This window comes from Octodon degus, unplaced genomic scaffold (genome assembly GCF_000260255.1).
Source record: "Octodon degus isolate 3935 unplaced genomic scaffold, OctDeg1.0 scaffold00063, whole genome shotgun sequence".
Taxonomy (NCBI): Eukaryota; Metazoa; Chordata; class Mammalia; order Rodentia; family Octodontidae; genus Octodon; species Octodon degus.
Window position 1 is genome coordinate 7,471,830 of NW_004524639.1, and position 22,863 is coordinate 7,494,692.

Genomic DNA, 22,863 nt, shown 5'->3' on the forward strand with positions numbered 1-22,863 from the left:
AGACTGGGAATCCAGTGTACAACCTTAGTCTCCATAGAAGAATGTAGAAGTCACAATGTGGCCCAGGACACCTCCTGTAGCAGTTTATGATTATGTGGTGCCTATAAACAGATTGATTCTATCAGGGTACACAAAAATAATCTGTGGCCAGACACCTACCAGTGGAGAGGGAAAACAGCTGGAGGCGCCAGCCCCATCCTTTCCAGAGGCCACATTGGCCGTGGCCATGACACAGATTTGCAGCTAAAATATGTGCACTGTGTGAGTGTCTCTCTTCTGTGCCAAAAACTAAGCCACGCCCAGCTTGGTTTTTAGGGGCCTCTTCTTTCCTGTCAGTCTCTCTAGGTCTCCCATTTTTGGGGTGTCCAAAGCCATCTGAGAAAGTTATAGAAAGATATTCTATTAAAAGGGAAATGGGGCATGGTGGCACACACCTGTAATCCCAGCACTCAAGAAGCTGAGGCAGGAGGCTTGCCACGAGTTTGAGCCCGGCCTGGGCTACGTAGTCAGTTCAAGGCCAGCCTAGAGTACATAGTGAGACCCTGACAAAAAAATAAAAATAAAAGAGGGGGGACCCAAAGGACCCTAAACATTCTCAAATTTCACTATGCCAAGAGAAATATAGTCTGTTTCCTGTTGACCTGGGGGGTACCCAGGTGGAAACCCCTATTTTCAGTGGCCCCCCTCCCAAGGTTGTCTCCCAGAGCATGAGTGATTAAAAAAAAGATCAAATTGGCAAAGCTTAATGCTCCCTGCCCCCTCTTTCTCCTCCTAAGCTGACCTGAGGCCCTCAGTATTTACAGTCTCCTCTGATGCCACTGGAACTAGCAGGGTCTGCGCTAGGACCTCTCCCTCTAACCTGGCCCAGCATCTTGCTAGGCGACTGGGGAATCTGATGTAATAATTTGTGTTACTGTGATAGTGGATGCTAATGGGGTCGCCTGCTTAACCATGGGCCAAGTAATAGCCCAACACCATGGTCTCAACCCAAGTCCAGGCTGCAGGGATGGGAATTTCAGACTAACTAAAGATCACAGCAGCTGAAGAGGGCGGGGACTGGGAGGACCTGAGGCCAGGGACCATCTCAGGGTGCGGGTGCATTCTCTAGAGCTGCTAACTTGGTTTCGGTTTCATCCTTGGCTGACACTTTCCTCCAACAAGTGGAATTACATTGGTTTCCCTCCAACCTCCCCCACTTGGACAGCTAGCTCCCTTCAGTCAGCCCTTCATTTCATAAGGGGAGAGATGGAAAGACAGTTTGGCTGTGATGAGGAAAAAATGAACACGTAGTCACCCTCAGATGCACAGGCTCACACACTCTACTGCTTTGGAGACTTGCACATGCCCTCCACAAACACATGCACCCCCAAAAGGGGACTAGACACTCTCAAGACTTGAGCCCACACATGCCTATGGTCACACCCTCACTCATAGCTTCAAGACCTCCCCAGATGCACACACAGGCAGGCAAGGCCCCGGCAGAGACGCGTGCTACACACAGCTCCATAAGCACACCACAGTCACACAGGCCAGCAACAGCAGCAGCAGCCGAGTTGGATGGCTTCCTCAAAAGAGGTCTGGAAAGTTTGTTTGCTGCCAATGAAAGGGGCCTAGACATTCTGTGAAATGACTCACACTGTATCTTTATAGACATTAAATGTTGTATTTTGCTGCATTCAACAACAATAACCCTTATCCCATGACATGAGGGCAGGGTGGGGAAACTGAGGTGTGGCTGTGTTCCGGTTGGCCTCAGCTATGCTTCTGTCTTACAATGTCTTAGTTGTGCCCGTCCCTGCTTTCCTATGGGATGGGGCAATCCCCAGAGAGCAGGATCATCCATCTGGTATAGCCCTTGGCCTGGGCTTGCTCCTCAGCAGGGTGCAAAGTGGAGTCTGATGAGTTTCCCCCACGTCCTTCATCCCCTGAACCAGACATCTGGGGTCAGGCCACAGCCCTTCCTGAACTTCATACTCCAGCTCTCTCCACAAGTCTCCACCTTGGACAACTCCAGGGGGCACCATTTCCCTTATGAAATGCAAAAAGCAAAGTATATGATGAGGCCCTCCTCTCCTCCGGGTCTCTCTCTGAGGAGGGCAGTCCACTACTAACCTGGGGCAAAAGATATGCTTGTGCTTTTCCAGACAATGCTAAATGAACTTTTGGGTACCAGAGCATGCTGTTAGGCTATACCATGGAGTCGAATCTGAAGAGGTTAATAGATCCAGCCTGGGGCCTATTCAAGGAACCAACCAAATAAAAATCTAAGGTCTACATAAGTGACAAAAACATAGAAATACAAAATGTGCATATTATAGTTAAAAGATTTTATTCCTTCCAAATTTTTCTAATAAGAGATCTCTAATAATTGACAACAAATCTGACTAGTCTACTTGTAAAATTTTTAAAAATTGTAATAGAGTTATTATAATTTAGTTTGGCCAAATATTTGAGTGCATTCTTGATTTTTATAAGGGGTTTATGTGTCTCAATAAACAACTGTTCTTTTTTCTTCTTTGATGATTTGTTCTAAATATAATTTGAGATATAGACTTTTTTCTGTATTTAGGGCAAGGTCTACAGGGTGTTCAGGATCTCACTACTAGATCTTTTTTTTTTTTTAATTTTAGGGAAGGGTCTATAGGGGGTTCAGGGTCTCACTACTAGATCAGACTCGTAGTGATTCTCCTGTTTACAGCCGCCAAAAAGCTGGCATTACAGGCGCTTGTGCCACCACAGCCCAGTCTTAATCGCCTTCTCAGCACACCCCGGGGTGGGGGCGGGGCAGGGGGTAGGGCCAGTATGGCAGGGAAGGCAGGGATAAACTCCTAGCCACTGAGTCTGCCTAAACAGGCTCTTTAATCTGCTGAGCTATTTGGCTGGCCCTGAGATACAGACTTTATTTTGGTGGTACCGGGGATTGAACTCAGGACCCTGTGCTTGCCAGGCAAGCACTTATTCCACTGAGCTATCTCCACAGCCTGAGATATAGACTTAAAAGCATGCTTTTTCTTAAATTACCAGATAGTCAAAATGATATTAAAATTGATTCATACACAATACATCATAAGGTTTAAGCTAATTAAACAAAAATTCCCTAGAGTGGAAAAAATTTATTAGAGAGGAGTCCAACTGATGAATAAGAGGTGTGGCCAACCTTTTTATTCATTAATGAGGAGCTCCCAATAATCTCAGTAGTCTCTTAGGAGACACCCTCAATAAAAGGTCATTGGTTAAAAATGTTTTTAAAAAAAGTTACAGTAAACATTTCTCTTTAAAGATGGTTTTGGTACAAAATTAAATTTAAAAAAAGTTTTTCATATGCATATGGTAATTCACTATTGTTGACCTCATGGTATATTAAGTATATTTATGATTCGAAGGTGTATAGGTCTTTCAAAATGTAAAAGGCAAAGATTGCTTATTGGGATGAGACTTTTTCTCAGATTCAAACTTCTGCCTTTAACATAAAGCTTGTGATGTGTATCCCATTTAAGGATGACTAATTAGGGCCGGCTGCCAGCCAAATAGCTCAGCAGATTAAAGCTCCCGCAAGTAGGTGCAGGGGCCAGGGGTTCAATCCCTGGCACTGCCGTGCCAGCCCTGTCCCCAGAGTGCACTGAGATGGCAATTGAGATGGAGTGTGTGCAGGCCTGGAGAGATGGCTCAGTGGAATAAGCGCTTCCCTGGAAGCACAAGGACCTGAGTTCAATCCCTGGTTCCGCAAAAAAAAAAAAAAAAAAAAAGAGAGAGACTGTGCTGGCTTGCGCCTGTAATCCCATTTCTTGGGAGACTGTAAACAGGTGGATCACTATGGGTCTTGTCTAGTAGTGAGACCCTGAACATGCTGTAGACCCTTCCCTAAAATACAAAAAAGACCAATTAGTTAAAAAAATTTATTAAATGATTATACATAAATCTCAGTCATTTAGAGATGATTGGTAAAAAGTATTATGTTATGACAAAATGAAAATCTAAGTATGTCACAAAATGTCATCAGGATTGCCTTACTACAATGCTGTATGTGTATATATATATATATATATATATTTTTTTTTTTTTTTTTTTCCCAAAACCGGGGATTGAACTCAGGCCCTTGTGCTTGCCAGGTAAGTGCTTTTTCTATTGAGCTATCTCCCTGGTCGCATGTATATGATTTTAATTTCTAAATTTATGTTTAAAATTATGTAACTTTTGTATGTTAACATCCTATAGGGACTTCAATATTAAAATATCCATGGGCAATTATAAAATAAGCTAACAGAAGCTTAAACAAAAATACTCATTAAACGAAAAGGGGGAAGTGGTATGAGAATACACATGAACACACCTAGATTAATTGTACAAAAAGCTTTATTTACATTAATTTTTAAAAATCAACTGCCAGACAGATCTTTTGCTGCAGACTGTCATTAGACAAAAGAAATACTAGAAAAGTGATTTGGGAAAAAAGAAAGAAAAGTGATTTGTGTGCCAACTTGACAAAACGTAGAAAATGAGCAAATGTAAATATTTTGATAGAAAAATAGGTACCAATATTGAGGCCGGGGAGATAGCTCAGTAGAATAAGCACTTGACTGGCCAGCTCAATGGCCTGAGCTCAATCCCCAGTTCTCCCCCCCCAAAAAAAAACAAGAAAAAGAAAAAGAAAAATAGGCACCAAATTGTTTCTTTTTTTTTTTTTTTTTTTTTTTTTTTTTTTGCATAACTGGGGATCAAACTCAGAGCCTTGTGCTTGCCAGGCAAGCACTTATTCTACTAAGCCATCCCCCCAGCTCCTGTTTCTTTCTATGGTGTCTTTGCTGTCATTCCTGGTAAATGTTAAAGGTAATTTTAGTTATTCGGCTTTATATACATGTCTAAATTCTTCTATTAGCTTTAACTTTTGTAGGGATAGCATTTATATTCTTAAGGCCAGGACCAGGAATCTGCCTCCTGTATAATAACTACAATGCCCATGGCAAGACTCTCCTTCTATGATGCTGTTCCAGCATTTGCTGAAGGCACTAAAGAAGAGAACAAAAAAATGAACCTTTTTGTGTGTGTGTGGCACCAGGGATTGAACTCAGGCCCTTGCATTTGCCAGGCAAGCCTTTATTCTATTGAGCTATCTCCCTGGCCCCCAGAAATGAACTCTTGATAGCCATAAAATTAGAAATAATAGCAGTCCCAGACACAACTGCTACAGCTGGAAAAGCACTGAGCCAAGGTATGTAAACTGTTCACTTTGTGCAGCAGTGGCACAGGGACTCAGGACAGCTATGGACTTCAAAGACTCATAGATTCAGGGGCTGGGAAGATGGCTCAATAGAATAAGTGTCTGCCTGGCAATCACAAGGTCCTCAATTCAATCACCAGTTCCGCAAAGAAAGAAAAAAAAAACACATAGATTCAGAGCTAATACTAAGATAAATGATTTTTTTTGATAAATGATTTAGATCGTGCTGTTGTTATGCTAGGAGATCAAATTGTTAATCTATAGCGTCAACTTTGTTTTAAAAATGATTGGGCCAGGGAGATGGCTCAGTAGAATAAGCACTTTCCTGGCAAGCGCAGGGTCCTGAGTTCAATCCCTAGTCCCCCCCCCAAAAAAAAAGATTGACATACCTCCTCATTCTGTGAACCCCAATTCCATGGAATCAAACTCATTTCCCATGGGAAAGTGTAAAAAAGCACTTATTGTATCATAATAATATTACCTCTAATATCCTGTCTCTTCAGCAACATATTGATAATGCTTTTGCAAAACTATTCTCAGAATTATTCGGTACTAAGCTGTTACAAGACATTTCTAATGGCGTTAAAAACCTTAAACCCTTTTCAGGGCTGGGGAGATAGCTCAGTTGAATAAGCACTTGCCTGGCAAGCTCAAGGGCCTGAGTTCAATCCCCAGCTCTGCAAAAAAAACAAAAAACAAAAAACAAAACAAAACCCAAACAAACCAAAACCCTTGTCATGTTATTCTATGGTTTAATGGGAATATAGTAATCATTTGTTTATGTTGTCTCTGTACTATTTGTATATCTTGCCTAGCCTGGCCACAAGTACAAGCCAACCAACAAGCCATATATCAACAATCTATAATCTTTGCTCTGATGCTTCACAAAAATTCAGCATAAAACAGAAATGGGGAAATGTGATATGAGTCAGAAGTTTACCGTACCAGAGAGGGCAAGGAACAAAGAACAGAGCCTAAGGAAACTGGTTCCTTGTTACTCCAGCAAGCTGAAGACAAGGTAGTAGCAGATTCCTGGAGGCAATGCCCTGGCTGTTCTTTGTTCCTTTACCTGGGAAGTTACCAACCAGTGATATGTAAAACAGTTGGTAAGTGCTGGAAGGCAATATAGATAACAGTTTGTTTGCACCAAATTATTTATGCACATTCCTTAGCTGTTTGTGGCCCTCAATAAATGTGAGAAGTTTCCCTGGCTCAGGGCTCACTTAGAGAGAGACACATCTCAGTGAGACCTCTGAAGTTATATTCATTAGGTCCTCTTGTCATTTCTTTCAGCACCAACTCATAACAGACAACAGAGGGAACACCAGCTTGATGGCTGCTCTGGACGCACATGTTCTGCAGAACTCACTTGGTGATACTTTGGGCCAAGTGTCCATGTGTTGTTATCCTGCTGTTCCTGCACCAGACTCTGAGCATGTCAACTGAGGCCCAGCTTCGTTGGCTTCACTCAGGACAACAGAAGTCAAAAGGATTACACAAAGCAGGAGTGGGGCCAACAGATGCTGAGGGCTGAGGGGTTAACTCTGACTCCACTAGACAATAGCCCCAATCTCTTGAGTGTTGCATAGCTTTTGGTAGGTGCTCAATGCAAGTGCCTGCCCCTGTGCCTCGCCTCAGAGACTTCAACTACCTGTGTTCTGGCTCTAAGATGGGACTGTGGTCCAGTGGATTAGAGACACCAGGGGACTTGATGAACTCTGCTAGGGCAACTTCATCTTTTTTCTTTCTTTCAAATAAACCACAAGCTTGTGTCTTTCCACTTCTCCAATCTTCCCCCATCCCAGAGGGATCACAAAGGGCACCGAATCTTTTCCAGACACTAACCCCACTCCTGGCTGTAAATGTGGCAGGGACAGTACTTCCCAGAAGCCACTGTGCTCAGAGTTGACGTGATGAGTGCCAGTTCAGGCAAGTGGGATCTCCTGCTGAGCTGTCATATCCTCCAGACAGCCTCCCTGAGCGTCTGTTCAGCCTACCAGGAAGACCCAGCATTCTCTGAGGTTTTGTCGGTACTCTCGTGGAGCTCAGGCCTGTGTGGAGAGCAAATGTAGAATTTTTCAAAGTAATCACTGAAAACTCTGTAGGGGCCAGGTGTGGTGGTACACCCCTGTAATCTTGGCGTTTGGAAGGCTGAGGCAGGAGCCGCAAGGACAGCAAGGACAGGGAGCTCAAGCCACCTTGACTACACAGTGAGACCTTGCCTCAAAAACTCAAATTAGGTCCTTGGTCCTCAGTAGGGTGGGGTGGGAGGACTGAGTGGCATTCTAAGAGCCCCAGTCAGGCATTCTTCCAGCCAAGGAAGATGGCCATCATTCTCTCATCTGCCTGCCCTTGCTGTAGCCTGGACACATCCCGCCTCCACCACGGACCACAGCAGTGATCTGTCATCCTGTCCTCTGGGAACTTCAGTATAATCTATCCCAGGGAACTCTATTTTCCAGCTACTTAATGAAACACTGCTGTGCAAGGTCCTGAGTTTGAGTCTTGGTACAATAATAATAATAATAATAATAATAATAATAATAGAACACTGCTTATGATAACAAACCACAGTCCAAGACTTCAGGATTTCTGCTTGTTTTCTGGGATACATAGGCCCTGCTCAGGTAAACCTAACAAAAGCAAATGTTCACTTACTGAACACAACAGAAGAATGATGACTGGATTTGCAGAAAATGTCATGGGAATTCAGCTTTCCAGTAGGGAGGATCCTTTGAAACCATAACTTCTCTTTGGCCTTTAGAATATGCTTCTGCTTCCAAAGGTTTGATAGATTGGCAACTTTTCTTGCATATGTCAGTGGTGGAAAGTCAGGACTACAGAAGCTGTGGCATTGTGGTGTTCTAGCCACAGGTTTGAATAGAATTTATTTAGGCCAGCTCAGCGTGGTGGTGCATGCCTGTAATCCCCGCACTTGGGAGGCTGAGGCAAGAGGATCTCTGTGAGTCTGAGGCCAGCCTGGGCTACATAGTGAGATCCTGTCTCAAAAAAAAAAAGTATTTGTTTGAGGACAAAGGGCTAAGCGAGAAAGGAAGTAACCAGCCATCTTGTCTCCAGAGAACATGGGGTGCTCTGCAGAACATCATGGACTCTCAGGCTCTGTTGGAAAAGGAGAGAGGGGAAGCATCTTGGACACTTGTCAAGGTGGGTGAGCAAGTTGAATGGACACTTCGGGTGGTGGTCCTCACAGGCTGTGGGTGGCTAGGAGGTCCCTCTGATTCCAGAAATGGTGGGGTCCAGCTTGTGAGGTCAGAGAGCAGCCTGCTGGGGCTAGAGAGTTAGGCAACACGGGGGAAGCAGAAGGGCTGAGATTGCAGTGCAGGGTGGCACAGCCTCGGCATCACAGGCAACATGAGAAGGGGAATTCCTGCCAAGTCAGAGAGTGAGCCATTGGCAGAGACAGTGTGGCTGTCCTCAGGACAGTGGTGATCTCAACCTGGCTGGCCCCACCTGGCTGGGGCTCACCCAGTAGGTAAGTGGGGGGCCAGGTGGGGAAGGCCCAGCCAGCTGTGGAGCAGCAAGGTCATGGACCAAGGCAGACAGGAAGGTCATTCTCATGACTTCCCAAAGTGAGGGCAACACAAGATTTTCACCAAGAGGAGGGATGTTGTCTATAACTACCTGATCATGGTGCTGTTGTCTGTCTGGAGTACCTGGGGACAGTGGGGGAGCACAGGGTTCAGGTCACTATGACTTGGTCTGCAGTGGGAATCTCTTTGCTTTTCCCAAGAGCAAGACCTGACCTCAAATGCTGCCTTGAGGCTTCAGTCTTGGTTTCTACCACAGGTGCTCACAGGAGGGCTCCACCAGGAGTCCTCAGCAGGTTCTGTCTGCTTTCTCCTGCTGAATTTGCTCCTGAAGTTGGCATGAGAAAACAAGATGAAGGTGAAGATGATGCTGAAGATAGTTAGCATTTATTTTTTATTTTTATTTTTTAAAATTTATTTATTTTTGCAGAACCAGGGATTGATCTCAGGCCCTTGCTCTTATTCCACTGAGACATCTCCCTGGCCCAGTTAGCATTTATTAAAGGCTCCCTAAGCACCGGGCACTGCCATAGGCATAGGTTATCTTTTTGCTTTTTCAGTACCGAGGATCAAACTCAGGACCTTGCACTTGCCAGGCAGGCACTTATGCTGCTGAGCTACATCCTTGGCCCTAGATATAGGTTATTTTATTTTGCATTTAGTACAGGGGATACAGGATCTACGTGGTCTCACTATGTCGATCGAACTTGTAATGATCCTCCTGTTTTCAGCATCCCAAGTGCTGGGATTACAGGTATGTGCTATCACACCCGTCTCAGTCACCATCTTGGCGTGCCTTGGGGCCAGGGCTGACCTGCACAGCAGGCCTGGGGGATTGCATCCCCTGCCCCTGTGTCTGCCTAAGCAGGCGCTTTCGTCCATTGAGCTGCGAGGCCCGCCCAGACATGGATTGTCTTATTCAGCCCTCCTCAGCACAGCCTTGGGGGGAGGTTCTTATCCCCAAATTTTAATTAATTAATTAATTTTTTTTTGTGAACCGGGGATTGAGCTTAGGCCCTTGTGCTTGCCAGTATCCCCAAATTTTAAATAAGGAAAGTGAGCCTCAGAGAGTTTAAGTGACTTGGCAAAAGTCACTTGCCCATGCAGGGCCCAGGGTTTGATCCCCAGGCCTGCCGTGCCAGCCCTTCCCCCAGGGTGCACTGAAAGGGCGATTGAGACTGGGCATGGTGGCGCACGCCTGTAGTCCCAGCGCTTGGGAGGCTGTAAACAGGATGATCACTATGAGTCCAATCTACATAGTGAGACCCTATAGCCCCTATACTAAATACAAAAAAAAAGAAAAAAATTAAAACTAGAAAAAAATTCATTTGCCTGATACAAGGTGGACCCGGGACAGGAACCTAGTACTGTCCTTAGAAATCATCAAACCCTTAGCAAAATGGAAAAGTGTGTGTGTGTGTGTGTGTGTGTGTGTGTGTGTGTGTGTGTGTGCTAGTGAGTTTCAAGGTCAAGGGACCAGCAGCTTAGGGACTTCTGAGACCTACCACACACTTGAAAGGGGAGCCTCACAGGCAAGAGGCCAGTGCAGAACTGTGTGTCTCCAGGATCTGGAATCTCCTGAGGAAAGTATGTCCATTCAGCAAAGAAAATGTAGCAAACTGCTCTTGGTGCCTGTTGCAGCGAGTTGGCTATTGGTAGCCAGGCAGTCTCAAGGGCCAGTGCCCCAGTCCAGCTACTAGACCTTTCCCTGGCAACCTGCAATCTACAGATGCCTTTGCCACTGTCATTCCCTGCCACTCCTATCCCCAAGCCTGTGCCAAGGATCATCTTTCCCAAGGCCATGGGAGCAGGCCCCTCCACCACCCCCTCCTTTCCCCAAGGTCCCTCCTTCCTCCTGCAATTGTTTTCTAGCAAGGCCAAGGCCTGGCTGGGCCCCTCCTCCGAACCATGGAGAGCTGCAAGGAGTGACAGTTTGCTGCACAGCCTCCTGACTGCAGAGCTGTCCCAGAGCCTCCTAGCTGCAGCACCAGGTGGGAGCTAGTATGGATGCTGAGCCAGGTCAAAGGAGAAGCAAAGAGAAAGAATGGGGACCTTTAGGGTGGGCTCCTTAAGGAAAGCAGCTTGGCTCTGGGTGGGAGAGGAGTGAGCTCGCCATTGACCCTGGGTCCCAACTCGGGCTTCCCGTGCACCTGCTGCATTTGCCCCTCTCCCTCCAGCTCCTCCCCTGATTCCTATGCTCCTGGCCCCTCTCTCTCCTAGGAGTGCATGTAACTCCAATCACTCCAGCCTGACGATGTATTTGGTTTGGGATTCCGCGGGGAAGTTTGACATGTTCTTCCCAAATTGTGTTCTCCAGGCATTTCCTGGCCTCTCCTATTGCTGCCCTGTCTCACAATGTGCAGAGCAGGGCCAGGGCCAGAGGCGTCGAGTGAGCAGAGGCCCGAGGTGGCTGGACTCAGTCTTCCGGAGCCCCCAACTAATGGATTTCTCTGTGGGACATTGCGAGGGCTTTTCGCCCCTGGGAAGGGCGCTGTCAGAGGTGAAGACCCTGGGGACCCTGACTGTGAGCAGGGTCGGGAGGGGGCGCTGGCCAGGGCAGAGGCAAGCTAAGAGGGCTCTTCAGGAGCCCTGCCCTCGCTGTCCCCGAGGCAAGCGTGCTGCTGGGGGAAAGAGGCCGCGCGGGCCCCTGGCACTGTTCCCCCTGCCGTGCTGGCGACCGCGGCGGCCCGGGGTGGAGGGGCGCTGTTTCCACCGAGATGCCTTGTCCCTCCCCTGCTCCCTCCTCCATTCCACCCCCGCCCGCGGTCCCTCCCGTCGGTCCCTCCCTCCGGCTCTTCCCTCCCTCCGGCCCAGCCTCCTTCGCACCCGCCCCAGCCGCCGGCTGCGGGGACGAGTGTCTCTAGCGCAATTTCCCCTTTCGTTCGGTCGTCTCGGTACAGTCTCCGCCGACTCGCACCCCTTCCCCGGGCGCCCCAGTCGCCCTCTCCCACGTCCCAGCCCGGCCCTCCCGGGCGCCCCACCCCGCCCCCCGACTCCTTTTATCAAGGGCGCCGCGGTCTCACCTGGTATTTGCATCTCTCCCTCCAACTTGCCATTGGCGGCGCGACGTGTGGGAGAGCCCTGCGCCTCGCCCGCCCGGACCAGCCTGCCCAGGCGCCGAGGTGAGTCACGGCCGGGAGGAAAGAGGGAGGTAGGGCGGGAGGGGGACCGCGGCCCTGGCCGCCACGGGGACCGACCCGGCACCGCGCTCAACTTCCACTTCTCCTTTCGCTGGCGCCGAGCTTCGGCGCCACTTGACCAGCCCAGCTTCCGAGGGGAGAAGGCGGGCTGGAGAGGCAGGGGACCGGCGTCCCAGCCCCTGGAACGGGGACGCGACCACGGTGACCGAGCCTGACCCGGCTACTTGGGGTGGCCCTTAAGACACTCGGCCTCAGGTACGTCGATGGCGCCGAGTCTTTGCGTCCTGGGGGACCTCAGAAAGTTTGCCTCAGGGCGGGATCGAGGACGTCCGGACCCCATAGTGGGGCTGGGGGCCCCGAGAAGGTAGGAGAGCCGCCGTGTGGGGGGTGGTGCCCTGGCCTCGCCCCACCGCGTGTATGTTGGGGAACCAGGCTCCCGACCCTGGGGTAGAAACGCAGTCGATTTTCGGAGTCGGGATCGAGGGCTAGTTTTTCTGTGCCGGAGCAGCCTAGGTTCCGTGACAGGGCGGATCTTGACAGCGGGGCCCAGAAGCTCAGCGCCGGAGGGTAGGAGGTTGGGAGAGTTGTGGCGAGGCGGCTCCTAGGGCTTCTGGGGCCAGGTGCTTTAGGGTCACACACACACGCGCGCGCGCGTGCGTGGAAACTTAGTACTTGGAGAACTAAATCGCCAAAGTAGAGACCTCTTGGCAGGGTGTGTAGTTTCCGTGTGTGCCGGCGGCCAGTCTTCCAGCTCCGCGTTCCCGCTTTTCCCGGTTCTCCCGCCTCTCTGTTCCCTCCCCTGCTACCACCAAGGGGAATAAGCAGCTGCACAGCGCGGGGTCCCGTGACGACAGCGTCTTGCTTTGGATGTCTGGGGGCTGCCCAGGCGGCAGCCACTTTACGGATTCTTGGCTCCTCCCCACCGCACCCAAACTCAGCTACTCTATTCAGGCAACTGTATGCAGGGACTAGGCCTTTCAGGCCACATTCACCTCCTGACCCCTTGGCACCTCCGCGGCGCAGTGAGGTCCTCCCAGGTGCCCCACCAGCAGCAGCCGAGGGATTTGATGGCCCTTTCATTCCTACCCCTCATCCCTCTCCCCAAGATAGAGGCTTGTCTGGTCCTGCAGCTTCTTCTGGTTAATGTTTGACAGTTCACTGTAGCTAATCATTTTAATTAGCTCTTAAAGTGGGGAGGAACAGTTAACCTTGGACTTCTCGATTTTGGCCTGGTGGGGCCTCAAATGGGAGGAGTGCTGAGGAGGTGGGAAGGTCAGAGCGGAAGTGAGGTCACCACCCCAGGGTCGGAGGCACACCGCTGGCCCGGCAGCTGGTGGGCACACCCACTGGGGACTCAACCCTTGTGAACTGACCCCAGGCCTGAATATCAGGTTGGAAGGAGGTAAAGGGAACTGATCTAGTTCTTCCCTCCGGACAGACAGGGCACTTTGGCACTGAAAATGCCCAGTGAACACGTATGCCCATCAAGAATGCCAACCTCTTCTTGCAGCTAGCTCCGCAAGGTTTTCCCAGTTAAAAAGTGTTTCGTCAACCATTAGTTCATTGCATACAGTGCAGAAGCAGCTTAGCAGGAGTGATCTGCAGTTGTGTGAAGATGGTCTGGTGGAGTTGGGGGCTGCTGTGGGGCAAGAGGCTGCCTTGCATGTGGTTACCTCTGGGGCTGGCTTCAAAGCCTGGGAAATCTTGTTGCAGGGAAGCATGAAGCAGGCTCCACGTTGCCACCCTCACCCAGCCTCTTGCTGTGAGCCGAAGGAGTGGCTTGTTTGCAACTATGTCTGGCATTTCTCCCTCTGCTGCACTGTTTGCTCGGTGGTTACTCAGGAACTGGCGCCCACCCCTGGACAAAGCGGGGGCTAGATCCACCCTCCCTTCCCTAGTGCTGAGTGGTGGCACATATATTGGGATCTAAAAATGAGGGTGCTTTGGGTTGTCTGTCAAGAGCCTGGTTGATAGCGTGTTCAAAATGCTCATAATTCTGCAAAGCTTGAGGCTGTTGTCTTGGAGAGGCCCAGCCACTGGCTGAGGCTATTGCTTTCCTAGGGCACCCTCTGCTCCTGAGCTTGGTCATGGCCTTCTGTATGGGCATGGCCCCTAACTTTCTCATTTGCTTCCAATCCTAGAGCCAGCCTGGCTCGGTTGAACTCCCAGCTTTGACTTTTACTAGCTGAGTGATCCCAATCATATACCTCAATTTCTTTATCTAGCAAAGGAGACGCACTTTATAAAGTTCTGCATATAAACTGCTCATTAGAACCATGTATGACACACAGTACACCTGAACTGGCTAAGTGATTTTATCTAATACAGTGCCTAAAACTCAGATTCAACTCAGCAAACATTTGCTGGGAGCCAGTCCCAGTACTGGGCTCCAGAAAAGTGGCAGAGAGGAAAATATGGATGTGAAGAAGACACCACCTGCCTTCTAAGACTGTGTACATCTTTTATTTTTTTTGGGGGGGTGGTGGTACCAGGGATTGAACTCAGGACTCTGTGCTTGCCAGGCAGATGCTTATTCTACGGAGCTCTCTCCCCAGCCCCCCTGTGTACATCTTATGTGGGCTAGAGTGATGCTGGGGTGGGGGAGACCAAGGTAAGTTATCAGTATAAATAATCATAATTTAAGGCCAGACTTAAATCCTTGAGCCAGCATGAAGAGCCAGTCAACCCAGGCTTGGGCTTCTCCTTGTCTGGAGACCCTGGCTAGGTTCTTGGCCCGGATGCTGCCCATGCCGTAAGCCTGCCCTGGGCTTTGGGTGAGTGAGAGGGCAAGGAAGACAGGTTTCTGTGCTGGCTGCAGGTGACAAGTACTCAGGATGTGATTTTTTGGGTGTCAGGACAGGATGGCATTTCTAAGAGTCACCCTCCAAACTCCCTGGAGTGTCAGGGCTCACATCTGCCATGCCCTTTTCATCTCCCTGGGGTCCCCCCACCCGCTGAGTTGGAAAATGCATTGGTCAGCCTTCTGCCCTCAGGCCTGGGCCTGACCCCACCCCAGCTTTGGTTATCACGCCTGGATTTCTAAGCTGAAAAGAGGCTTCTGGCTTCACTGCCAATTTATTCCCTTTGTGGTTCTCAGACTGAAAACTAGTTCTGCAGGGGAGAAAGGAAACTCATGCTGGTACCCAGAATCCATGGGTGCTTTCCTGGGGGTCAGGGGCTTTTCTCATCAACACCAACCTGCCGGTAAACCTCTGGCTGCTGAGCCTCGCGCGTCTTGTAATAGTGGCTGTGCTGCTAATGCCCAGCCGCTGGGGCCCCAGCACTGGTTGCCAAGAAACTGCTGGTCGGGTGCTTATGAGGGTTCTGACCTCATAGGGGTTGCTGAATTTCAATTCAACAGACATTTATTAACACCTACTGTGTGCGTAACATGCTCTAGGAGTTGTGGAGCAGCTGAGGAAAGGAGGTGGTGGGCCAGAGATGACTAAGACACTGAAACAATCAGAGGCGAGGACAAGCGGCCAGGCCAGTGGCTGGTCAGGTGCTAATTGTACTCCTCAGAGCAGAGGCCAGCTCGGCCAGGACACTGAGGTCAGCAACAGCTGGAAGAGGGAGGGAAAGCTTTGTGAGGGATGCGGCTCGAGCTAGACCTCAAAGGGGGGCAGGGGCAGCGGGGGGGAGAGTTGGCGCAGCAGAAAGGGGAGCAAAGACGCCTTTTTCTCTATTCCCCAGTCATGCACTGACCCTCAGAGGCTGGACGATTGTTCGGTTAATGTATGTCACATAAAAGACCATTTCAGCAAGTGTGGGTGGCTCGGTGCAAACCCTGAAATGCACTTGAGGAGATACAAAGTGGCGGGTGCAGACAGTGAGCCCAGTGTGTATTGATAAGATACAAAGGGTGGCCAGGCTTTCCTGCCACCCAAGCTGAAGGGATTTCATTTGGAGCCCCACCCCACCCCACCCCCAACACACATAGGCTGAGGGCTAAGGGGAGATGTAGGGGACACCAGAGCACATCAGGAAAACTGTCATGCCACAGGTGTTCATAGCAGGCATGGGCTGCTTCTCTCTTACCTTGCCCCAAGGTTTTTCTGTGTGCCTAACCTGGGTTGTAAGCCCAGAGATTGCAATGGAGGAGAGAAGTTTTCATAATTGTCCCTTCTCCTTAGCCAGCTGGGGGCCAGAAGGTCTAGAAGGTCCCACGTATGTCTGGCCATATGCTAGCCATATATTTGTTCTGCCGCTTTTGTGTCTCATACAGCTGGGTGTGAAAGGGTCCTTGGCTCTTGTTGGGTTTAATTGGATAAAAACACCCACACACAAATGCACACGCACATGCACACGCACACATTCGCTCATTATTTTTTCTCTGGATGCCTTCTTGCCTTTCCCTATCCCAGCACATTGCAATACCTAAGGGACGCAGCAGAATCCAGCTGGGAAGAGTGTTGTCTTCTGTGAGCTTCTTGCCAAAGAGACCCCAGCTAGCTCCTGAGGTGAGGAGGAGGCTCAGGCAACAGGGAAGGGTGTTTTGTGCAGGAGGGTCTGCAAGGGGAAGTACTGGCATGGTCCGCCACATTTACTCCTGACCAAGGGTGAGGTCTTTCTGCCAGTTTTGTGTTAACTGCCACAGTACGGAATAAAGAGGGGACATGGAAGAAAAGGTGTGTGTTTGTAGTTGTCTCTGTGTGTGCATGTGTGTGTTTAGTTTTTCTCCAAGTAAGCACTGTTGTAATGAAGAATGAAAGTCAAGCTGGGCATGATAGTAAAGATCTGTAATTCTAGCACTCTGGAGGCTGAGGCAGGAGGATCACCCTGAGTTTTGAGTCCAGCCTTGGTTGGCTACACAGTGAGACCTTGTTTCTCTCTCTCTCTCTCTCTCTCTCTCTCTCTCTCTCTCTCTCTCTCTCTCCAGCCAGGGATTGAACTCAGGCCTTTGAGCTTGCCAGGCAAGTGCTTATTCTGCTGAGCTATGTCCCCAACCCCCAAGACCTTGTCTCAAAAAAAAAAAAAAAAGACCCAGAAAAAAAAGAGTGAAGCTCAAGTCTTTGGCATTTGTGTTACCACTGCCATCTTTTCCCCTTACTATTTGTATCTTGAGTATTGTTCACCACAGAAATCAGTCAGTTCATTCCTTTGAGGGAAGGGCCAACATTCTATCCCTAGGGATTATTTATCCATTATTAGTATGTTATTGGCTTCTTTTTTTTTTTTTTTTGTATTTTTAGGGATGGGTCTAGAGGGAGTTCAAAGCCTCACTACTAGATCAGAGTTGTAGTGATCTGCTTGTTTACCACCTCCCAGGAGCTGGGATTACAGGCGCAAACCACCACGCCCAGTCTCTCTCGGCAGTCTCAGTGTTCCCTGGGGGCAGGGCCTGCACAGCAGGCCGGGGGATCAAATCCCCAGCCCCTGTGCCTGCTTGCAGGTGCTTTAATCCGCTGAGCTATTTGGCTGGCCCTTGTTATTGGCTTTTTGAGTAGGGAATTGTGGGTGCCAATACACCCTTTATTGGTGCAGATGATAGGTTTCCAGAGGCCTGGGACTGGGTCTGGTTCCATCCTCCTTTTGCAAAGGCTTCTCTGAAGATAAATTGGACGACCCCTCAGGTATTAACCCAACTGTGTTTACTTGAGGAGCCTGTGACCACCCACAGGAACAGGCGCTCAGGACCACCCCTGAGAGAAGTCTGCCACTTGGTCCCTTGGTCTCTACACTTGAGGTTAGGACAACAAGGCCTCAGGTGATGACACAGTTGGCAATTAGCCTTAACCTCCCCAAATGCCTGATGACCGGATAACGACAAAGTACTTAGATGTAGCCTGAGGAGATAATCTGTCTTTTCCCATAATGTTCCCTGAGGTTAACAGAGGCTACTTCAGCTCTGTGGGAGTCTGTGGGAAACACCTGTCTCTAGCTAGGTGATCATTTTCCTGGTGCCACACTGATCCTGAAAAACAAAGCACCATAAACCAGTCCCCTTGCTTGGAGGCTTTAAGCCCAGTTCTAGAGCTGTCAGGACACACACTTAGCCCTACTGCAGGTGAGATCTGACTTGCTGCCAACTAACCTACAGGAACATGGTAGACTTAGTGATGTAAGGTCCAATGGCTAGTAGAGAGAAAGATCACCCTTCTTCCTCAGCTTCTGAGGGAGGCTTCCTGGAGGTCAGAGGGAAAATGGTCTTTCAAAAGAGGAAAGAGGTCTATTGGCTGTGTTCTAGGGGCATTCCAGATTCAGGGAGACAATAACATTGGCACTGGAGTGAGACAGATCTGAAACCCACAAGCCCATCCCAGCCGGCCTGCTTGAGAAGTCTCAGGGTTCAGGATTATACTGTGCTCATGGAACTAGGGAGCATGCTTTCTAAGAGAGCGTGGGAATTGTGGCTTCTTTGGTCCTTACTGCTGTTACAGAAGAAATATTACATAGTCAAGTTGCATAGTAATGTCACATGATGAAATTCCATAGTGTTTACTGTTACTGTTATTGTGGTGATGGCAGTTGTTATTTTGTCTAATCTGGGGCCTTGTTGCTTTCTTTTAACAACTTTATTGAAGTCATATTGATGTACAATAAACTGCACATATTTCCAAGTGTACAATTTGATAATATTTGACATGTGTATATACCCATGAAATCATCGCCATAATCAAGAGAGTGAACCTATGCGTCACTCCCGGAAAGTTTTCGTGTGTCCCTGTGCGATCCCTCCCACCCAGTGGCAGCCCCTGGGCTGCATTCAGGCACTATAGATTAGTTTGCATTTTCTAAAGTTTTATGTCATGGGAGTCATAGCATGCAGCCTTTTTTGGTCTTGCTTATTTTACTCCACGTATTTATTTTAAGATTCATCCTTGTTGTATATATTGATATCTCATTCTTTTTATTTTTAAAGTAGCATTCCATTGTGTGGATAAAACATTTACCATTTATCAGCTGATGGATATTTTGTACTTTTTCTAGTTTTTAGCTATGACAAATAAAGCTGCTATAGACATCTATGTACAAATCTTGTCATGGCTCTATATTTCGTTTTAGTTAAATACCTAGGAGGGGAATAACTGGATTGCACGGTAGTGAAGATTGAACATTTTTTTTCTGAGTTGTGCTGTGTGTGTGTGTGTGTGTGTGTGTGTGTGTGTGTGTGTGTGTGTTTGAGGCAGGGTCCCCCTATGCAGTTCAGGCTGGCCCTGAGCTCACTTTGTAGCCCGGACTGGCCTCAAACTCGCAGTGATCCTCTTGCTTCAGCCTCCTGAGTGTTGGGGTTACAGGTGTGCGCCACTACACCAAGCTGACATTGTTTTTATTTTTTTTTCATTAAGTTTATTGGTACATTTTAGGTATAACAAGCCAATTAAATTAATTCATTATAGGGAATTAGGCTCACCTTTTTTATGAATTTAGGACAGGGTGTACCGAGTGTACAAGGTGATAGAGTCTCACTACATAGATCAGACTCGTGATTCTCCTGTTTTCAGCCTCCCAAAGACTGGGATTACAGGTGTGCCACCATGCCCAGTCTCAATTGCAGTCTCAGTGAGCCCCAGGGGCAGGGCCAGCACAGCATGCGGGGGATTGAACCCCAGCTGCTGCATTCTGCCGAAGCAGGTGCTTTAGTCCTCTGAGCTTATCTGACCGGCCCTGCATTCAACTTTTTAAGCAACTATCAAAGTGTTTCCCAAAGCCACTGCATCTTTTATATTCCTCACCAGCATGGGAGGAGGGACCAAAGCTCCTCTTGAGTCTCAATCTGGGTGGCTTTTTTGCTTTTAGTTCTTCGGATAGGCACACAGGACCTCACACTGTAGTTTTAGATTGGAGGTCCCTAGTGATGGCTGGTGTGGAACTTTTTCACATGCTTGTCATCTGTACGTCTTCAGCAAAAATCATCTGCTTTATTTATTTATTTATTTATTTATTTATTTATTTATTTATTTATTGCGGAACCAGGGATTGAACTCAGGCCCTTGTACTTGCCAGAGAAGCGCTTATTCCACTGAGCCCTATCTCCCCAGCCCCTATCTGCTCATTTTAAAACTGTTCTCTTGTAGTTGAGTTTTGAGTTCCTACAGATTCTGAATAAAGGATCTTTATCAGAGCAGTGCTTTGTGAAGATTTTCTCCTAGTCTATAGCTTGTCTTCATTTTCTTCAAATTTTTTTAAGATCAGGAGTTTTTAAATTTTATGAAGCTGGGTGTGGTGGTGCATACCTGTAATCCCAGTACAGGAGGCTGAGGCAGGAGGATGATTGCTAGTTCAAGACCAGCCTGGGCTACTAAGTGAGCTCTAGGCCAGCATGAACTGCATAGTAAGACCCTGTCTCAAAACAGCAAAAAGACAAAAAAAATTCATGAAGTGCAATTAATCGATTTTTCCATTTACAAACCATGTTTTTGGTGTTAGAGCTAAGGAATTCCCACTTAAGCTTAGGTCACAAGTATTTTTCTTATGTTTTCTTTTATAATTTTAGGTTTTGCATTTTGGTCTGTGGTCCATTTTGAGTTAATTTTCTATATGGTGAAAGGTATGAATCAAAATTCTTTTATTTTTTTCTTTCTACATAATTGGCTATCCAATTATGCCTGTACCATTCACTGAAAAAATCTATTGAGAGTCTATTATTGCCCTTATGTATGTGGGCTTATCCTGGACTCTACATTCTATTTTTTTTTTTTTTTTTGGCAGAACCGAGGATTGAACTCAGGCCCTTGTGCTTGCCAGGGAAGCACTTATTCTACTGAGTCATCTCCCCGGCCCCTACATTTTATTTTATTGATTGATCTGTTTGTTTTTCTTTATGCCAGTACCAACACTCTTGATTACTGCAGCCTTATGGTCATTATTAGATTCAGGTAGTGTTAACTTTCAACTTTTTTTGTGGGGGATGGTTACCAGAAATCGAACTGAGGATGTTGCCCTTGCCAGGCTCAACTTTGTTCTTTTTTGAAGTTGGTTTTGGCTACTTTAAGTTTTTTATCATATGGTATGAATTTTAGAATTAAATTAGCTATATCATTTTCTTCTGTACCTAAATGTATCTTATTTACATTGATAGTTATGACACATGTTTTGCCTCACATAATCTTACTTTATAATCATTAGTGTGGGGGCCGGGGAGATGGCTCAGTAGAATAAGTGCTTCCCTGGCAAGCACAAGGGCCTGAGTTCAATCCCTGGTTCCACCAAAAAAACAAAAACAAAAACAAAAACCCTGATAATTGTTAGTGTGCTTGATGTTACTGTTATTTTAGATGATACTTTGTGTTCATTGATATTCTTAGTCCAAGGCATTCTTTTTTTTCTGAAACATAAAATTTTTTATTTGCAGTACATTTCCTTTGTGGAGAATTTTCTTTTTTTATATTTTAATTTATTGAGAAAGAAGTAGCAATGAGATAGTTTCAGAACAGGTTAGTAGGACAGTTACAATAATTAATACATTGCATATTGTTCTCTTTGTAGCAGTTGTTCCTGCCAAGGCATTCTTTAACTTTACTATGCATTTGTAAACTGATACTGTTTTTTGGGTACTGGGGATTGAACTTAGGACCCTGTGCTTGCCAGGCAGGCACTGTGCCGCAGAGGTATCTCCCCAGACCTGTAAACTAAGACTGTCATTTGCCCTTTATTTACAACCTATTTTTGGTGAATAGGTCTATGATTCTATACATAGCTATTACATTATACAGATACCAATCACATTCTTTTCCAGTTTTCTCTGTCTAAACAACAAAAAGTTTATTTCTTTTGGTACCAGGAATTGAACTCATGACCTTGTGCTTGCCAGGCAGACGCTGTGCCACTGAGCTATCTCCCTGGCTCTCATAAAGCTTCTTTAAAAATTTTTTTTTTGGTACAGGGTCTCATTACACAGCTTGGACTTGTAGTGATCTTCCTGTTTCAGCCTCCCCAGCACTTGGATTACAGGTGTGCGTCACCACACCCGGTTTCAGGGGCAGGCATGGCATGCAGTACCAGGGATCAAACCCAGGTCATTGTGTTTGCTAGGCAGGCTCTTAGACCACCAAGCTATGGGGTACCGGGGATTGAATTTAGGTCCTTGAGCTTGCCAGACAAGCGCTTATTCTATTGAGCTATCTCCCTGCCCACCTCTCCCAAGCTCTTATTGGGTCTTCTTATTTTAGGTACCAAGAATTAAACTCAGGGCCTCGCACTTTCCAGGCAGGCTCTGCACCACTGAGCTATATTCCCAGCTCTTTTTTTTTTTTTTGGCAGACCCAGGGATTGAACTCAGACCCTTGTGCTTATTATTCTACTGAGCCATCTCCCCAGCCCTATCCCCAGCTCTTAAAAGGCCTCATTAAACCAAAGTTTGTCCTTGTTTAGTTCCTTTCATATCCCATTCTCTCCAGTCATTATAGCTCCTAGAACTGATCCAAGTAACAACATAAAGCCTTTACTGAGAGTGCAGCCATCAGTCCAGAGTACACTCTCCCCAGGGTGGAGACACTGTGGCTTTTTACGAAGAGGGAATGTTCGATGATTATCATCTACCTTCCCAGTGCTGCTTGGAATAAATGCCATGAGCAGGCACGTTCGACCCCTCAGAAGCACTGAAGCAAGACAAGAAGAGTAACGTTGGAGTGCTGGAGACCTTTGTAACCCCAATTCTCCTCCTACACTGCAACCATAGGACAATTGGGACCTATGAGTTGGTAATTTACATGGACTTAATTCATGAATGTTCATGCCTGTCTTACAGATAGAAAACATAGGCCTTGATCCCATGGATGTTACTGTGTGTTGGGGAAAGGAGAAACACACGAGGTAGTTAAAGAATGATTAATGTGATCATTATGTATATCTATGTTTTACCAATAAAATCTTATTGAAGAAAAAAAAGATAGTCAAAGAGCATCATGGGGGGGGCACTGGCAAGATAGCTCAGTAGAATAAGTGCTTGTCTGGCAAGCACAGGGTTCTGAGTTTAATCCCCGGTACAGGAAAAGAGAGAGAGAGAGAGAGAGAG

At 47.4% G+C, this 22,863-nt stretch overlaps 1 protein-coding gene across 2 annotated transcripts in view; it reads left to right on the plus strand.

Annotated features, from left to right (window-relative positions):
* The first annotated feature begins 11,662 nt into the window (after positions 1–11,662).
* The window catches only part of Elf4 (E74 like ETS transcription factor 4), a 45,345-nt gene continuing 34,144 nt past the window's right edge, over positions 11,663–22,863 (plus strand). Inside the window, exon 1 of one of the 2 annotated variants that reach the window (XM_023718884.1) lies at positions 11,663–11,888. The gene's annotated coding sequence lies outside the window, so the exon portion shown is untranslated. Of the gene's footprint in view, positions 11,889–11,947; positions 12,162–22,863 lie in introns of those variants that run through there. The other variant, XM_023718885.1, reaches the window with a different exon arrangement.